Below are 16,612 nucleotides of genomic sequence, written 5' to 3' on the forward strand. Positions count from 1 at the left end.
CCCCAACCCTAGGCTAGATGCTCTTCCCAGGCCTCGGCCCCAGACCCCATTCTCTGCTCTTCTGCAACTCTCATCAGTGCCTGGTGTCCAAAAGTCTGAGAACCCCACGGCCACAGCCCTCCTTATATACCCATATTGACTGGGGGCAGAGTCGACATATAATAAACAATTGTGAGTCCCATTAGGATGAGTGCACTGTCTTAGTCAGCAAGGAAGGGGGACAACCAACCTTTCCATCATACCAGTGATGTGCGGATCTTGTAGCTCTCTGGTGGGGCACCACAAAGACACCTGCCAGCATTTAAAAGGCATGTGCTTTCATTCAAATACAAGAGGTATGTGACACTCAGTGTGGTGTCCCATGCTTGTAACCACAACAAGCTGGCTGGACGGGACATTGCCAAAAGCTTGAGGTCAGCTTGGGCTTATAGTGAGTTCAAGGCTAATGCTATTCTACTTCAGGAAAAAAAAAAAAACAGAAGAGGAGGAGGAAAACAAGATGTGTGTATGTGTATAGTGAGTGATGTGTTTCAGGCCAGCCTTGTCTAAGTGAGACGTTGTCTCCAAAAAAAAAAAAAAAAAAAGCAAATATGCGAAGTTCTTAGTGCTTTTTGCATATGAGCAAAATACAGGAAACATCAAAACATCAACAATGCCCACCAGCATGACACTGATGAACTCAATTGTGCTGTATTTAAAACCATTATGCAGACACAGAAAAGGACAAGGTAATGCCGTTCAGTAAGACGTGATGCAATTTTCAATATATGAAAGAAAAGCTCAGTGTTGGATTAGTGGGTTTAGATACTTCTGGAATGTATACCAGCCGTTGGTACTAACACCTGCCCGGGGGTGGGGGTGGGGTGGGACATCCAAGGGTCTGCAGGGCTGCGGGAAGAAATGAAATTTGCTTGTTTTATTTCTTGCAGTGCACCAATATTTGCAGTCAGTTGTTTGTATTACCTATCTGAATTTTTAAAAGGGTAGTTTTCTTCTTCTTTTTTTTTAAAAGATTTTATTTATTTATTATATGAGTACATTATAGCTGTCTTCAGACACACCAGAAGAGGGCATCAGATCCCATTACAGATGGTTGTGAGCTGCCATGTAGTTGCTGAATTTGAACTCAGGACCCCTGGAAGAGCAGTCAGTGCTCTTAAGCACTGAGCCATCTCTCCAGCCCTAAAGGGTAGATTTCGATGGAAGTTTTTCAGCACAGGCTATTACCATTGTTCTTAGTGACCCACCGGAACTTGTTAGAGAACCGATTGTCAAAGACGTCATTGATACATTGATTACCTGACATGAAGAAATCAAGTTGGTACTGACCAGAATGCTTCCTCCATGCTGGATAGCTTTTATGGTGTTAGAAGGTCTTTGCTATGTAGGCTACATAGAAAAGAGAAAAGTCATCAACCATCTTATCTAGCTGTGAACCCTGTGGGCTACAATAGTGGCCCAATGTGTCATGAGGTGCTCATGAGTTCAGTTGTGCCAATAGGGTAACCAGCCACCTTCTGATTAGATTTAAGACCCACTCCACAGGGAGACATGTGTATGGGATTGTAAAATTGGCCGAGAACTCATGATTAGGAACTCACAGGCCCTACTGGTTGAGCCTACTATTTTTCTACTAAATGAACATTGTTATCAAGCTGCCCTCTAAGTTCTCCATATCCGTAGATCAGTACAGTGCAGCTCTTAGACGTCATCCGAGAAGTTTCTTTGTGCAATGGGTAGTGTGGTTGGTAGTTAGTGTGGAAACCTACAACTGGTCAAAGTGCAGAGAGTAAGTATCAAGGGAGTACTCAGTCACAAATGGGACATCCTTATCTCACACACACACACACACACACACACACACACACACACACACACACACTCACACTCACACTCACACACCATACACTCAGGGACCATTGTGAAGGAGGGGATGAAAGATAAAAGCCAGAAGTCAGGAGGACCTGAGTGGAACAGTGACCTCTGGACATTGCAGACCTCATGAGATCACAGCAGATGTGGCCACTGCCACAAGACCTGTACGGGATCGAGCCAGTCAGCATCCCCTCATGGAGGGCTTAGGGGTTTACAAGGCCCTACTCCTGTCTGAGGAGTTAAGGACAGTTAATAGCTCCTGAGGAAGAAGCCTCAGTTTTCTTCAAGGGTGTGGCTCCTGGTAGGTCAGCCATACTCCAGGGTATGCCCACGCCCAAGGATTATGTGGGCAAAACAAATTGGGTACAAAAATGGGTTTTAAAAAAGGCACAAAGAGGGGGGTGGGCCTGGGAGGACAGGGGAGCAAAGCAAATGTGAATATGACGAAACTTTAAAAATGAACTAAAAAGTATTTTTAAACAGACGTTTTTAAGTGACGGCAGGATGAGAAAAAGCTAAAGATATTTAGGTTAAATATCACAACCGAAACAGGACAGTGAAAGAGCGAGTTTTCATCGTTCTGGGAAATGAACAAAGGAGAGAAAATCGCTTTTCTCACAGCATGTAGCTAGTCTGTAGAATTTACCACCACAGGCGGTCATGAAGTCAGATACTGTGGCTGGATTCTTTTTTTCTTGGAAGTCTGGTAACTGTGATATTCATAATTAAGCAAGAAAAGATTAAGACAATAAATACAATCTGATGGGGCGGGATACAATCGGATCACTCCAGCAAACGAAGGACTCTTCTTGCTGGCTTCTCCCAACACCTCCGGATGTCATTACACAATTAGCCAGGGCTGCTTTGAAGAGCCAGCCGTCTTTCCTCTGGATCAATGGCCTCTATCTGTGGCCAAGGGAAGGGCTGCAGGCCCATAGAGCCTGGAGCTCCTATGTCCTTCTGCCCCAGAGCCATGGCCCTTCTGTTCTGAGTTTGGCACTGAGACAGGAGACAGCCTCCCACTGTGGGGCTCCTGGCCATTTAGGAAGAGAATTTTCAAAGGGGGATAATGGGCTTCAGTTTTTCCTCTGCTAAGCTGGCCCTAGTCCTCTGAGACTGAATGGATACCTGGGAAATTGCTCTCTCTCTCTCTCTCTCTCTCTCTCTCTCTCTCTCTCTCTCTCTCTCTCTCCTTCTTTAGCTTTAACTAGTAACTTCTGTCTACTAGGAGATGGACAGAGGACACAAAGAAAGCTGTGCTTACCAACGTCATTCACGCTGCTCCTGTAGCAGTTCGAGCAAGGTCTCTCTTGCCATCACTGAAAGTCGTGGAATACCACACACGTATGTATGTCTGTCTCCTGTTGGGAAAATGAGATTAGGGTGTGCCAAATGGGCTCCCCTTAGAACAAGTCACTCATGTGGAACAGTGTCCATCTGAGCAAGATAAGTTGTCCTAAGTGAAGTCCACTGCATGTGGACAACCCCAGGATAAAACCAAGTGACCCAAGGCAAGATAGGAAGGAGAGATGAAGAGACATGGGAAGGGGGAGAAACCTGGCTGAGGGTCAGAAACTTTAACCCAGCTGACAAAACCCGAGATTACCTACAGAGATCCTGCTGTCTTCCTAAAGACATCTCAAACAAGATGAGAAGAATCACTGCTTGCTTATGGCAGGGTAGCCTTGACTTTTACAGTCTTAGCATATCTCACCTCCCCTAAACTGAAACTGTGTGCTTATAATCCCAGCTCTGGGGAGGCAGAGATAAGAAGATCACTGGGGCTCAATGGCCCCATCTCACACACACAGGTAGATGGTACCTGAGGGGTCCCAGCTAACATTATCCTCTGTCGCCCACTCCCACCCATGCATTCCCACTGTGATGTGACATTTTGATTACATTTCATTGTAATTAGCTATAATTTCTCTCTTTTAACTTCTGAACTTGTCAGCTCTGTGTTCAATCCCAGCTTTGAACCTCTATAAGAGACATTTTGTAGGAGCATGGTTCAGAAATGAATTCTTGCGAAGAGAATTCTGAGAACTTGTGAGAACACTACAAGACAACAAGATGAGTTTTGTGACATCAATTTTTTTTCAAAATATGGAATTATCGCAGGAATGTGTTTTTGTACTCGTCCCAGGTATAGCAGATAGGAAAGACTTTTCTTCAGATTACTCATTGCTGGTGCTATATAATTACATGGTTTTTTAAAGATTTATTTATTTATTCTATATGAGTACACTGTTGCTGGCTCCAGATACACCAGAAGAGGAAATCAGATCCCCATTACAGATGGCTGTGAGCCACCATGTGGTTGCTAGGATTTGAACTCAGGACCTCTGGAAGAATAATCAGTGCTCTTAACCACTGAGCCATCTCTCCAGCCCACAGTCACATGCTGAAACTATCCTTTATATGCCTCTATGGAAACCACATTTCCGCTACCAACATGGAGCTTGTCATTGTGACTGTTTCCAGCTTGAGCTCATGAGCACTTTACTCAGGTGACATCCCTTTAACCCTCAGAGTATAATCGCCTGATGCTCTGAATAAAGGTTGTTAGCGCGTGAGACTTTGGTCCACATCATTTATGAGCTCCCTTCTCCCAGGTCCCACAGTCACTAGAGTGGTGACACATTCCACTTCCAAAGAGCCCAGTATTATTTCTGGAGTGGAGAAAATGTCCTGAGCTGGTGCTGTACAATATGGAGGCCACTGCCACATATGACAGCTGAGCTGGCCTGCCTGAGGAACCAACGGTCTCATTAACCGTGACCAGCAAGGCCACCTCTGCTTCCATGTTCCTTATGGGATTGTTTCTTTGTCCTCCTACTTCGAGATAAGATCTTGGAAATATCCTCTGAAGAGCCTTTAACTTCTTATGTAGCCCAGGTTGGCCTCAACTGCTCAGTAATCAGGCCTCAGCCTCCTGCGAACTGGGATTAGAAGCCTGAGTCCCCACACTGGCTTTGACAGCTTGTTCCATCTAGCAAGCCTTCCCAAGTAACACCATAATCTTCTTCCTCCCGGGGCAGAGCGTTGGCTCTCCTTCTTCAAGACCGTTGACAGTGACCCTAGAATGTCATTTTGCCACCCTTTGCTCAGTTGCGGGGATAGTGACAGAACTTGTCATTCCCTAAGGAGCTAGTGGCCCAGGCGCTCTCCTGCGGCCATGCTAACATCTCCACCAGCATTCTCACCCTGTAACATCCACGAGGACTTTCCCCCTTGCTAAGTTGCATAACCCATCCTTTTTAGATACTAATAACATTTCAAACATCTAATTTTTGCACAGCCAAGAGCAACACGGGAACTAGGAAATTCCACCAGTGAGCCAAACGACTTCTTGGCAGCAGCTGGCCAGGGCTCTTTATCTGTTTCCTTAGTTCTTAGCATTGGTTTGAATAAGTTCTTCTCTGGATGGGTGGCTTAGTATAAGAACAACCCAGTCCTCTGTCCCAGAAGTAATGCTGTTAACAGCACAGCAGAGAGTTCCCCTTAAAGTGCCAAGCACCCTGGCAGCTGTCCATATGAGAAAATATGGAAACACACGCTGTACGCCGTTATGTCTTAGAGTTGTAAAGCAAGGGATGTAAAAACTAAACTCAGATGGGGAGGGGGCGCATCTCAGCGGTAGAGCACTGTGTGCTAGCCCAAGCACTGCAAAAAAACAAAAGCCTTCAGCCCCGTCCCACCAGCTTGAGTGTGTTTAAGAAAGACGTGGAACCCATAGAAGACTATAGGTTCACAGAAAAGAACATATCCATTTCCCAGACATTTGCACTTCTGCTGCATTCATTAGTTGCATCGTGCCCTGACCATCTTTTCATTTTGTCCTGTTTCTCACCAGTGCACTGGCAGACAGGTGAAATGGCACTGCCTGCTCTTACCGATACCATGGCCAGGCGCATTGTATTAAAGAACCCACACCCTCCAGTTGCTGCTTGAAGGTGACAGGGATATGTCAACTTCGAGTTTCCATCTCTATTCCTCCCTGGTCATCTTCCAGTGACCCACCAGTTCCCTCCCTGGCTCACCTTGTTCAGCCTTACTGTTCAAGCTATAGCTACTCGGGAGTTCCTAGAATCTCACCACCTCTAGCCCCACTTCTTGCTACTTAAATTGCACCTGAGACCCCAGTATACCTCCTCCACAAAACCAACATGCTATGGAGGGAAGAACTTGGTGTCCTAAGGTTTGTAGAAATGTCTTTGAAGTCTGTGTGACCCTGGACAAGTTAGCCCACCTTCCTGGGTCTCAGTTTCTGCCATGTGAACTGTCAGGACATGAATTGATTTTTCTCTTTTATACTGTTTGTTTGTTTGTCTGTTTGTTTGTTTGTTTGTTTTTTGAGATACTCTGAATCCCAAGTATCCCAGGCTGGCTTGAAATGTGCCTTACTGCTGAGGAGAACTTTAAATTACTAATGTTGCTCTCAAGTGCTGGGATTATAAGCAAGTGTCACCATGACTGGCTCATCGGATCACCTTTCTTCCTCTTCCTCTTCTTCTCCTCCTACCTCTCCCTCTTTTTCTCCCTTTTTATCCTTCTCATGCCCTTTAATATGCCCTGGAACCCACTATGTACCCAAAATGTCCTTCATTTTGCAATCTTCTTGCCCCCGACCTCCCTAGTGCTGGTAATAGGTAAATGCCAGGACACCCCCGCTGTTCTGAGGAGTGTTTATTGAAACCAAATTAAATGAAAGCACAAGGGATAAGTGGCCCTACCATGAAGCCGTGCTGTTGGTACGGCTCGAGAAGAGGGAATCCTTTACCACCCAAATGAAGGTGTTTTCGGCAAGAAAGGAAGAGAATGTTACCAATGCACGTATTGGGTTAAAAATAGTTTCCTAGAGGAATCAGAAATACAGTCATAACTTATGACTCCCACTGCAGGATTAGTGTGAGATATTCCAAATCGCCCCAGACAGCACTACCCTGTCTTGGGCTGTTGTGTACTGTTGGTACTCTTAATTGTTCTTGTTGACTCAAGATCTCTGGGTGGGAAGATGACCGGGAACTGTGGTCCGCTCCCTCTCCCTGCAGTACTCCCAGAATCCTGAAGGTGGCACTGCATCTTCAACAGTCGAGTTTGAATCTCATGGGAACCCTTGGTTCCTGCCACATAGTTAAGGAGTGGCATTTGACCCTCCCAGGGTGACTATCTGATATTTGGTATAGGTGCTGCATAGCGAAGAGGCTACAGAACTGTGCCAGGGGCCAGGGTGCAACATCGTGTAGTGTCTGCAGGGGGCATACACAGAGCAGATATCTCCATGTAGGTGTGTCTGCCTCTAGTCACAGCCGCCCATTGGGGAGGGGTTCCATTCTGTTGCTCTCAATTCAGGAGTACACTGGCAGTTTGCCCTTCCGTGAGGCCACAGTCTGGAGGTTCCCTGATGGCTTGGGGAGACAAGAAATATCTTAGTTGACTGGGGATTTCCTAGAATATGGAGTCTAACAAAGACGCGAACGGCAAAGACAGACATTTTCAACGAACAAAAACAGTACCCTCGACACCAAAAATACTTTCCGAGCGATGTCAGGCAAACATAAACATTACCTCCGATCCCCACTGATAAACGGCTCACTTCCCTGCTTCTTCCATAGGAAGGCTGTGGAGTGAGATAAAGCCGGGTAGCAGTACCAAGGACAAACATCTCGGCATCCAATAAACTTGAGAATGTTTCTCTTTTTGTTTGCAAGGCTGGTTGCTATTTCCTGCGCGCCTCGTGTTTATTGACGCGCCGGCTCCTCCGGTGTCCAGCAGCCGTTTCCACACCGCGGTGATGGGCCTTGCACCTCTGCCAAGTGGAGTCAGAGTGAGAGATAACAGCTAGCTACAACAATGGCCTTCCTCAGACCCTCGCCAAGAAAGCCCCTGGCACCACGGCCTGAGAATCCCTTATCGGCATATGCCCTGGAAGGCTCCCGGGTTCTGGAAGCAAAGTAGTGGCTTGCCAGACAGTGATAGCAGGCGGGTGCCACCAAGAGCCAGACAGCCGACGGCTACTGGACATCAAGGCCCCACCTGGCAGACAGGAAAAAGGAAGAGAGATAGAGTAGCCAATTCGCACAGCTTTCTGGTTGCTGCTGGGGCCACACTGTCAACCCCTGTGCTGGCCAGAAGAACGAAGTTTATTTCTGGATCCTGTAAAGAAGTTAATGCTCGCAGTTCATCTTGAGGAGAGAATGCGTTTTCTGTTGCTCTCAGAAAAGGCACCTGAGCTGGGTTTGATGGTCCAGGCCATTAATGTGTGCACTCAGAAGGAAGAAGCAGACACATCTCTATGTGCTCCAGGCGTGTCTAGACCACAGAGTGAGTTCCAGGTTAAGCTAAGGCTGCAGGTGAGATCTGTCTCGGAAGGAAGGAAGGAAGGAAGGAAGGAAGGAAGGAAGGAAGGAAAGAAGGAGTAAAAATCCAGTTAACATTTTTTTGTTGCTGTTGTTTGAGAATTTCAAGCATGTTCTAATCAGACCTACCCCCACACCCTTCCCTCCAGCTCCTTCTGTTCCTCTCCCAACACTTCTCTTCTGATGTCATGTGTTCTTTTCTTTTAAGCCCACTGAGACCACTTACAGCTGCCTGGGTGTAGGCGCATCTGCTAGAGGAGGGGTAAGTGCTCAGGGGTTGCATCCCTGAAGAAAACGTACTCTTTTCCTTCTGTGGCCCATAACTCCTCGGATAGGGGTGGGGTTCATGAACCCCTCTCTCATCTCCACGCTAGGAGTTCGGCCGGCGTGGTCTTGTTCAGGTCTTATGCATGCAGTCCCAGCCACTGTGAGTTCATGTGTACGATGGCTCTACTGTGTGCAGAAAATAGTTTTGCTGGAAACCATGAGGGGTTCATCTCTAAATGGGAAATATCCATATCAACCCCCTTCCCCTAGGGTTCAGGGATCATGGTGAAAGAGGGAGGAAAAGGAGCAAGAAGTAGGGGATATCTGCTTTTTATCTATTGTGATGGTGAACTAACTGTGTAGCCGAGGTTGGCCCAGAACACTGGATCTTCCTGCGTCCAACCCCAACGTGCTGGGATTATAGTGTGTGTCACCATGTCCAGCAAGGGTGAAGCTTTAACGGTCATATAATGTGAATGACCGACACAACCTTGATACTCACAGGGTGGATTTGATCATTCAAAGGCAGTTGAAAGGGGCTAAGTAGAGCATTTCAACAAACACTGACTGCTGACGAAATCCACTGTTCGGTGGGTACGTGGGTCTCGAGTGTCCGCCAAAATGTCCTTGGTCCCTAGAGTGGCACTATTGGAAGATAATAGAACCTTTAAAAGGTGAAGGTTCCTGGAAGGTTTTAGCTTTTGGGGGGTGGTGGTGGTATTAACTTGAAGGTGAATATGGGAACTTAGCCTCTCTCTCTCTCTCTCTCTCTCTCTCTCTCTCTCTCTCTCTCTCTCAGGTCTCCTCTGCCATGTCATACTAGAATCCCAAAACCAACAGGTCCACTTAATCATAGTCAGAAACACCCAGAATTGAGAGTCAAAGCAAATGTCTGTCTATAATGATCAGACATAGATCATCCCAGGCATTGCTACAGAGCTGGAACGAGGGCAAATGGAGACACCGGCTGCCGGCATCTTTGACTCAGGTCTCTAAACACACAGGTGGCACACTCCTCAACAGTGTTACTTATCACTAGACACCGATAGAAATGCCCCCTCGGGGTCTCGAAGCTTCCTGAGCTTCCTAACTGAGGTCGTGATAAAGGACTGGGATTAAAGCTAGGAACACAACATGTTCTACCCTAGAGTGATGCCTTGTCACCTTCAGGCAGTTCCACTGATAAATCTTCATCTCCAGGACTCATTATGAGGCCTCTGTCATGATGTGCTCTTGCCCTTTACTGGCTGACTTCGTGAGCAGTGCAGCCTACGTAGGACGTCCTGTTGTCACTGGAAGCTCAGTAAGTCCAGAGTCATGATTGGGTCTATCCTCCAAGTTACCTTGTCATAGATTATCCAAGGTAGTTACTATCCACTGTCTTCCTGGGTATTATACCTTCACACTTGAAAGTCATCCAGGTTCCACCTGATCACATTGTTTGTGTCACCTTCTAGCTTTTGTGAATGTGAGACCCCAATAGCAAGTGTTAAAAACCCAAAAGCAAACCAAGTAGTTAAAACCTTAAATTCCACATCCTTCCCATCATTCCTTACAAAGATTTGGATGTACCCTATTTGGTCTCACACAACACACAAACACACACACACACACACATACACACACACACACACACACACACACACACCACACACACACACACACACACACACACACACACACACACACACACCCCTCACAGTAAAAATATCAGCAGTCAGAAATGCATTTAATATGCCTGACCTACCAACAATTCAGTTTAGTACCCCAGTGTACTACACAGTATCTGTTTGTCCTTCTGGTTACTGGCTGGGAGCTGAGGCTCATTGCCAGCACCCTGCGTTGTAGAACTACAATCACACCTTTTTTTGATAGATTGGGGGCAGGGGAGAGATCCACATTCAAACTCTGAAATGCAATCTCCATTGAATGCTTATCATAAAGCTAAAAGATACGTCAGACCATTATTAGTCAGGCACCATCTCTAGTTGAATCACAAACACGATGTTAGTCATCCTCAGCCAGCTGGCATCCAGGTTCACCAGTACCATTTGAGAGAACCCGGTTCCCTCAGCCCTGAAACAAACTGCCACTGAGTTATCTTGCAAAGCAGGTTTTTGAAGTTCAGTCTGAGAGATTTGGTGGTTAGGGTAAAACTGGCCAGGAGACTTGGTAGACAGTAGGTGACTTTGGGTCACAGAGAAGCCAGCCTCCCTTCCTTGTTCACTTAATCTACCTGCTTTTCAAAGAGAATCTTCCTGGATTCCTTCTATAGGGCAAGCATCCATTCATTGGTCTCTCAAATGCCCCTTTATTTATTAATTCACCCAGTAGTTCTCCTGTGGGCCAGGCACCATCGGAACACCTGGATTGAATACTGTTTAATGAAGTAGGGCTGTAACTCTTGGGAAAACTCCAGACTAGGGACTGTGTAACAAGCCAGCAAGTAAAGTAAGCAGATATGCAAGAATATATCATATCCAGCACAGAGGAACTGTAAAAGGATTATCCGAGCTGGGCTCATTGACTATTTACATCCTGACGAGTACCCAGTGGCTCCCTACTTACTCCCTGTTTTGTGCAGATCTGCCTAACTTGTGCATGGTCCCAAGGAAGGGTGGGGTATATAGGTGGGAGAGAAGTGGGCTCCATCTCTTTCCTGTGGGGTAAAAGGCTTCCAGCTGTGGCCTTTGAGGGAAGCAGCACTCACACCCCTGTAACTCCTTGCTTAGGGTCTGTAAGCAAGATTGTTGCTTCCCCAGAATAAACTTGGTTGGAGTCATGCCTCCGTTTGTCATTGGGACCAGAGGAGGAAGTAGAGATCTTGTTTTCATCTCTCCAAGGGAAGGATTTCTAGTAACACTTTGGCTCAGCTCTGGCTTGATTTTCATATAGCTATTCTAATCATCAGTCTGTGGTCTGTCCATCTAACCTCTCTCATCCCCCTTCAAGGCTGAAGACACAAGCACAAGTCACTATCCTATACCTGTGGCAGGAGAGCAGAGTCTGTAGACAGTGGTATTGATATGTAAAAAAGAAATTGTTATGTAAAAGAGATTGATGTGTGAAAGAAGTCGGTTAGCAGAAGACTAGAAACCCTTCCCCCAACCCAAGCAACATGTAACGAACAGAGCATGTGCAAGAAAAGCACCAGACAAACAGAAGAGGCACATAGTATGTTGAAGACCTACAAGGGGTCATGACCCTTCTGGCCTAGCATTTTGGAGCATGTTTTCCCTCACTTCCATTCGCAGGAGTGCTTATTCTTTCTGTTTATGACCATGTGACCCTGATGTAATCCTTTGTCCTGGGACACAAGAACCTGGAAACTTCATCAGGTGCCCTGGGACTCAGATCCATGCTTCTTGCAGGTTCTGAAGCCTCTCTCTTAACAAGCATGCCCAACTCATTGCTACTCTTTCCTGCAAGTCCTTGGAAATTCTGGGCAGATTGCCACCAGAGCTCTGAAAGAACCTCTTCTTCCTGTTTTCCTTTCTGTGGCTTATGTGGAAGGTAAGATAAGGGGTACGCCTTATGAGTTGGGGTAAAGAAATGTATGTACATGGCCATCCATTCTTAAAACTGAGAGGCAGTGTGGGAGTGTGTGTGTCTTAGGGTTTTACTGCTATGAGCAGACCATGACCAAGGCAAGTCTGATAAGGACATCATTTAATTGGGGCTGGCTTACAGGTTCAGAGGTTCAGTCCATTTTTATCAGGGCAGGAAGCGTGGCAGCATCCAGGCAGGCATGGTGTAGACAAAAGTGAGAGTTCTACATCTTCATCTGAAGGCTGCTAGTGGAAGACTGACTTCCAGGCAACTTGGGTGAAGGTCTAAAGCCCATGTCCACAGTGACACACCTACGCCAACAAGGCCACACCTCCTAATAGTGCCACTCCCTGGGCTAAGCATATGCAAACCATCACAGAGGAGTTTTACTGGGAGGTCCACGTGGATCTACAGGGACCTAATGGTGAGTCTGGGAGACACAGAGATCTCACTGAAGACAAGTGTATGGACCACCAAGTCCAAGTAGAGACCAATCAAGATGATGACGCCCGTCTGGTCGCTGAGAGTCCTCGATGCTGCTGGGTCCCCTGAGCTCGACATTCACATACTTGCCCTCACTGCAGGCATGAACCCCAGTCTTCCATCTGCCTTCCCAAATCAGTAGAACATTTTCCTCATGCCAGGTCTTCTTACTACGTAAAGATTATCTCTAGTACTTTCTCAAGACACCATGGAAACTCAGGTCCCACAGACTCAACTGTTGGGCTCTGCCTTCTTGGTGTTCCCTAATGAAGACCTAAAGAAAAGGTCCAGACCTTGACATGGTGAGAGACAGGACTGAACATACACAGTAAAACAGACTGACAGACAGAGACAAAAGAGAGCCTTCCAGATCTCCCCAGAGTAAGACCTCGTTCATTCTGAAGACCAACAGATGTAAGAACTTTTCATCTTGCTAAGGTCACGGTGTCATGTATGTTCATATTTGTTGGTATATCATTCTATGCTAAGACAGGCTGAGCTTATGCTGATCTTAGAATTCCCTCAAATAATTGAGTAACAAGACTTGTAGCCATTTTTACTGTGGGTTTAAAGAAAAAAATGTATATATATATTGGTACACCTACTTTAAAAATATATATGCGTGTGTGTAAATGTGTTTGGGGATCTATTAAAAGACCCGATAAGTACATAACATATAAACTAAGGTACTTGTACCTTCTTAGGATCTAGTTATATGGTATCCTTGGGTCAATTAAATATTACATAAAATGTTATTTATCTATATTAAACAATATTCACTGGGATCATAAGATAAGGATTTTATTAGGCTATAAAGTTTAGTGTTTGACATATAGATTTTGATGGTGATTTCCTTCCATATAATTTTATTTTATGGTTTAGTAAGCACAGGTAACCAAAAGTAATAAGAAATATAAGGGTTTGTCTTAATCAGAGTACCTCTAAGTAATGTAAATTATAAATTTTTATTAGGTTAATTGCCTTGAGTTTTTATGAATATTCTTACTATATGAGTATTAAATGTAAGATTTTATTAAGTCTGTGATACATGTAAAATTGTGTGTGCATATGCATGTACACACGTGTGTGTGCCAGAGATTTTTATATTAAATTTCCTTTTCAGCGGAGACGACATCTAGGCCTTTTTGCTAAGAACAGGGAAAAATTACAGGAGCTCCGACCCTAACAAGTAGCAACATTCAAAGCCTAGGTAGGTTTATTCTGTATACAATAAAATAACTGTGGCATTGAGTCCTAAAATTAAGTGATCTCGGGGGTTAAAGAGTTGGCTTAGCAGCCAAGTGCACTTGTTGATCTTGCAGGGGAACCAGGCTCGGTTTGCAGCACCCACGTGGCAACCTTCCTCAACTCCAGTTCAGAAGGATCTGATGCCCTCTCCTGGCCTCTGTGGGCACTGTATGCCCATGGTACACAGACAGTGCCAGCAGATACCCACACTCAAAGATAAAAACAAGTAAATGACATCCTACATTTTCAAGATACCATTTAACTTATAAAAGTACTAATATATTAAACTCACTGTTGACAAATTTTTCCAGGCTTTTAATCTTTATTTTAAACTAAAGGCCTGAGGGGTGGGGGGGCGGGGGAGCATGGAGAGTGTCAATGTTTAAAACCCAGCTGTTGGTTCCTGCTCAACCTGCTTGAAGTGTATTACTACCAAGTTAGTCTCCGTGTCTCTGAAAATCAAAGATCTCCCCACTTTATCTGTGTTAAGAATCGTGTCTTGGGGCCAGAGAGATGGCTTAGTAGTTAGGAGTGGACTTCTGTGATCTTAGGGTGTAGGAAAAGCTGTGGTCGGGGTGGGGGTGGGGAGTGGGGGTGGGCAGAGGTGACACAAGGGGCAGAGTTCTGGAGGAATCAATTCTTTGACCGTTCTTTGAAAATGAGGTGGGAGAGTACTTATAAACCTGAAATACGTGGGGGATTGCGTATCTATCCCCCAAACACACATTTCATTTGCTTTCTAGTGGTGAATGCAATGTTTCTGACTGAACGACGGGTGGAAGAGGTCCCCAGCTACAGTTAGCCAGCAGCAGCATCAGGAGGGCTCCTGGCAAAGATAGAAACAGTTCCGGGGGCGCGGGGCTGGGGGGAGCGAGGTGTCCCTAACACTACATGACTGCCACTGCAGCAATGAGGGAGACAGAAAAGGACAGAGCAGAGGACTTGAGAACTGAGCCTCCGGCCCCTGAGATTTGGCAGGCGTTTTGCTTAACATTTTGGGCTGATAGACTCCTGATTGGTCATTATACTTGGTCTCATTTTCATACACATGGCCAGCCAATCAATGTCTATGTAAACCCTGTACAAAACCTCTCCATCACCAAGCCAAGACTCATGGGACTACCATGTAAGGAAGACCGTCTGTACCCTGCCTAGAGGACTGTTTGGGTTTTGTTTGTTTGTATTGTTGTTGATTGTTTTTCTTTCTCCATAACATACGATTCTTGCTCTCCGAGACCGGGTGCTACTGCCGCTCTGGTCCGCAGTTCCCTCTCTGCAGACCCGATCAAAAGAGTGTTCTTGGGTACCCTGAGACCTGCAGAGAGCTTAGGAATACTGCCATCACTTGACATCCCACTGTCTCTGAGAGTTAAGCCTTTTGGTTTTCTATTAGAAGAGCTGCGATATTTAGATTCCTTTTGACTTATTACTAAAAGTCTTCCTGATGTGTTCACCTTTACTGTCTGACCACTTCATTCTATGTGGAGGGGCCCCTGCTTAGACGATGTGGGCTAAGGTAGTGTATGTATATTTAGGGTTGTCCTTCCTATGACAGTAATTTGCCATCTATATATCTGTATTCATGTCCCCGTTTTTCTTTTTTCTTTTTCCTTTTGTTCTTTTTGTTTGTTTTTGTTTTTTAAAAGACAGGTTTTTACTGTACAGCTCAGGTTAGTCTCAGGCTCAAATTCACGACTCTTCTTTCACCTCCTGAATTCTGGAATTACAGGCGTACGTGCCACATCTAGCCATGTTAACAATATTTCTGTATCTGTATTTTATTTTGTGACTTTTCTTGGGGAGGCATGAACAGATGTTTACTCACTCCAGATAGGGCACTAATGACAGATCAGAGAATGCTTGATCAATTAAAGAGTTTATTGGGATTATTTACAGGAGTATTGATGTGTCAAAGGGAGCTGCATCACCCCAATATGGTGACAGCTCATTAAAGTGCACCCCTGGAGAGTTTCCTGAACAACCTTTAGATAGCCTGGGGCCTGTGAGCAATCACTTGCTTTTATAACGTTAGGGAGCATCCTTGTGATGCCTGTAAGTCTCAGGAAGTTCCTAAGCCTTGTAAACTTCCTTTTCTTATGAGTCTCCCTCCTACTTCCAAAGGGGAACTTTCAGTTGAGAGGACAAAGCTGTATGATGTACCTCTACCTGTTTCTGTTGAAATAGGAAAGAATTAATAAAAATTGGGGAAAAGTTGTATAACTTGAAGGTTATATATTGTGAAAAGATTCTCACAGATAACTAGCATATCACTCACCTCCTATAAGAATTGCGTGTGGTAAGAATGTTTAAGATTCACCCTTTTAAAATATAATTATTAATTGTAGTTCATGCTATATATACACTAGAGTTCTAAACATATTCATCTCCTAAGTTTGTGTCCTTTAACCAACATTTTCTCATTCTCTCCCTACCACTCTTTTGTGATACACACACACACACACACACACACACACACACAATTTACTTCAATGGCTTACAACCCATGGACTGAGTCCAGGCAGTCCAGCAATGGCGGATGCTAAAGAAACTGAGAACCCTGCAGCTGCTTAGTCCTAAAGCTGGATGCTGCAGCAGTTTCAAGTCTGGTGCTGATAGCCTGGAAGCTCCTGTAGCACAAAGGTACTAGGGGGGAGAAGAAGCTGGAATCTGCTGTTCTTTGGGGAGGGTGATAGTAACTGCAGGAAGAATACACACACCAGCCAGAAGCAAGAGCGGGCATGAGGCCACTGATCTCAGACCTCTACATCTAGACCTCCTGCTAGAAGGCCATGCTTAAGAAGTATCTTCTCTCTTCCATTAACCCTTCC

General features: G+C 45.4%; 1 long non-coding RNA gene across 1 annotated transcript; it reads left to right on the top strand.

Annotated features, from left to right (window-relative positions):
• Nucleotides 1-12,043: 12,043 nt before the first annotated feature.
• Nucleotides 12,044-14,089, top strand: LOC134482844 (uncharacterized). Its single transcript, XR_010059453.1, has 2 exons — nt 12,044-13,746; nt 13,859-14,089. It is a non-coding gene; the product is annotated as an uncharacterized LOC134482844 (long non-coding RNA).
• The last annotated feature ends 2,523 nt before the right edge of the window (nt 14,090-16,612 follow it).

Source organism: Rattus norvegicus, chromosome 17 (assembly GCF_036323735.1).
Source record: "Rattus norvegicus strain BN/NHsdMcwi chromosome 17, GRCr8, whole genome shotgun sequence".
Taxonomy (NCBI): Eukaryota; Metazoa; Chordata; class Mammalia; order Rodentia; family Muridae; genus Rattus; species Rattus norvegicus.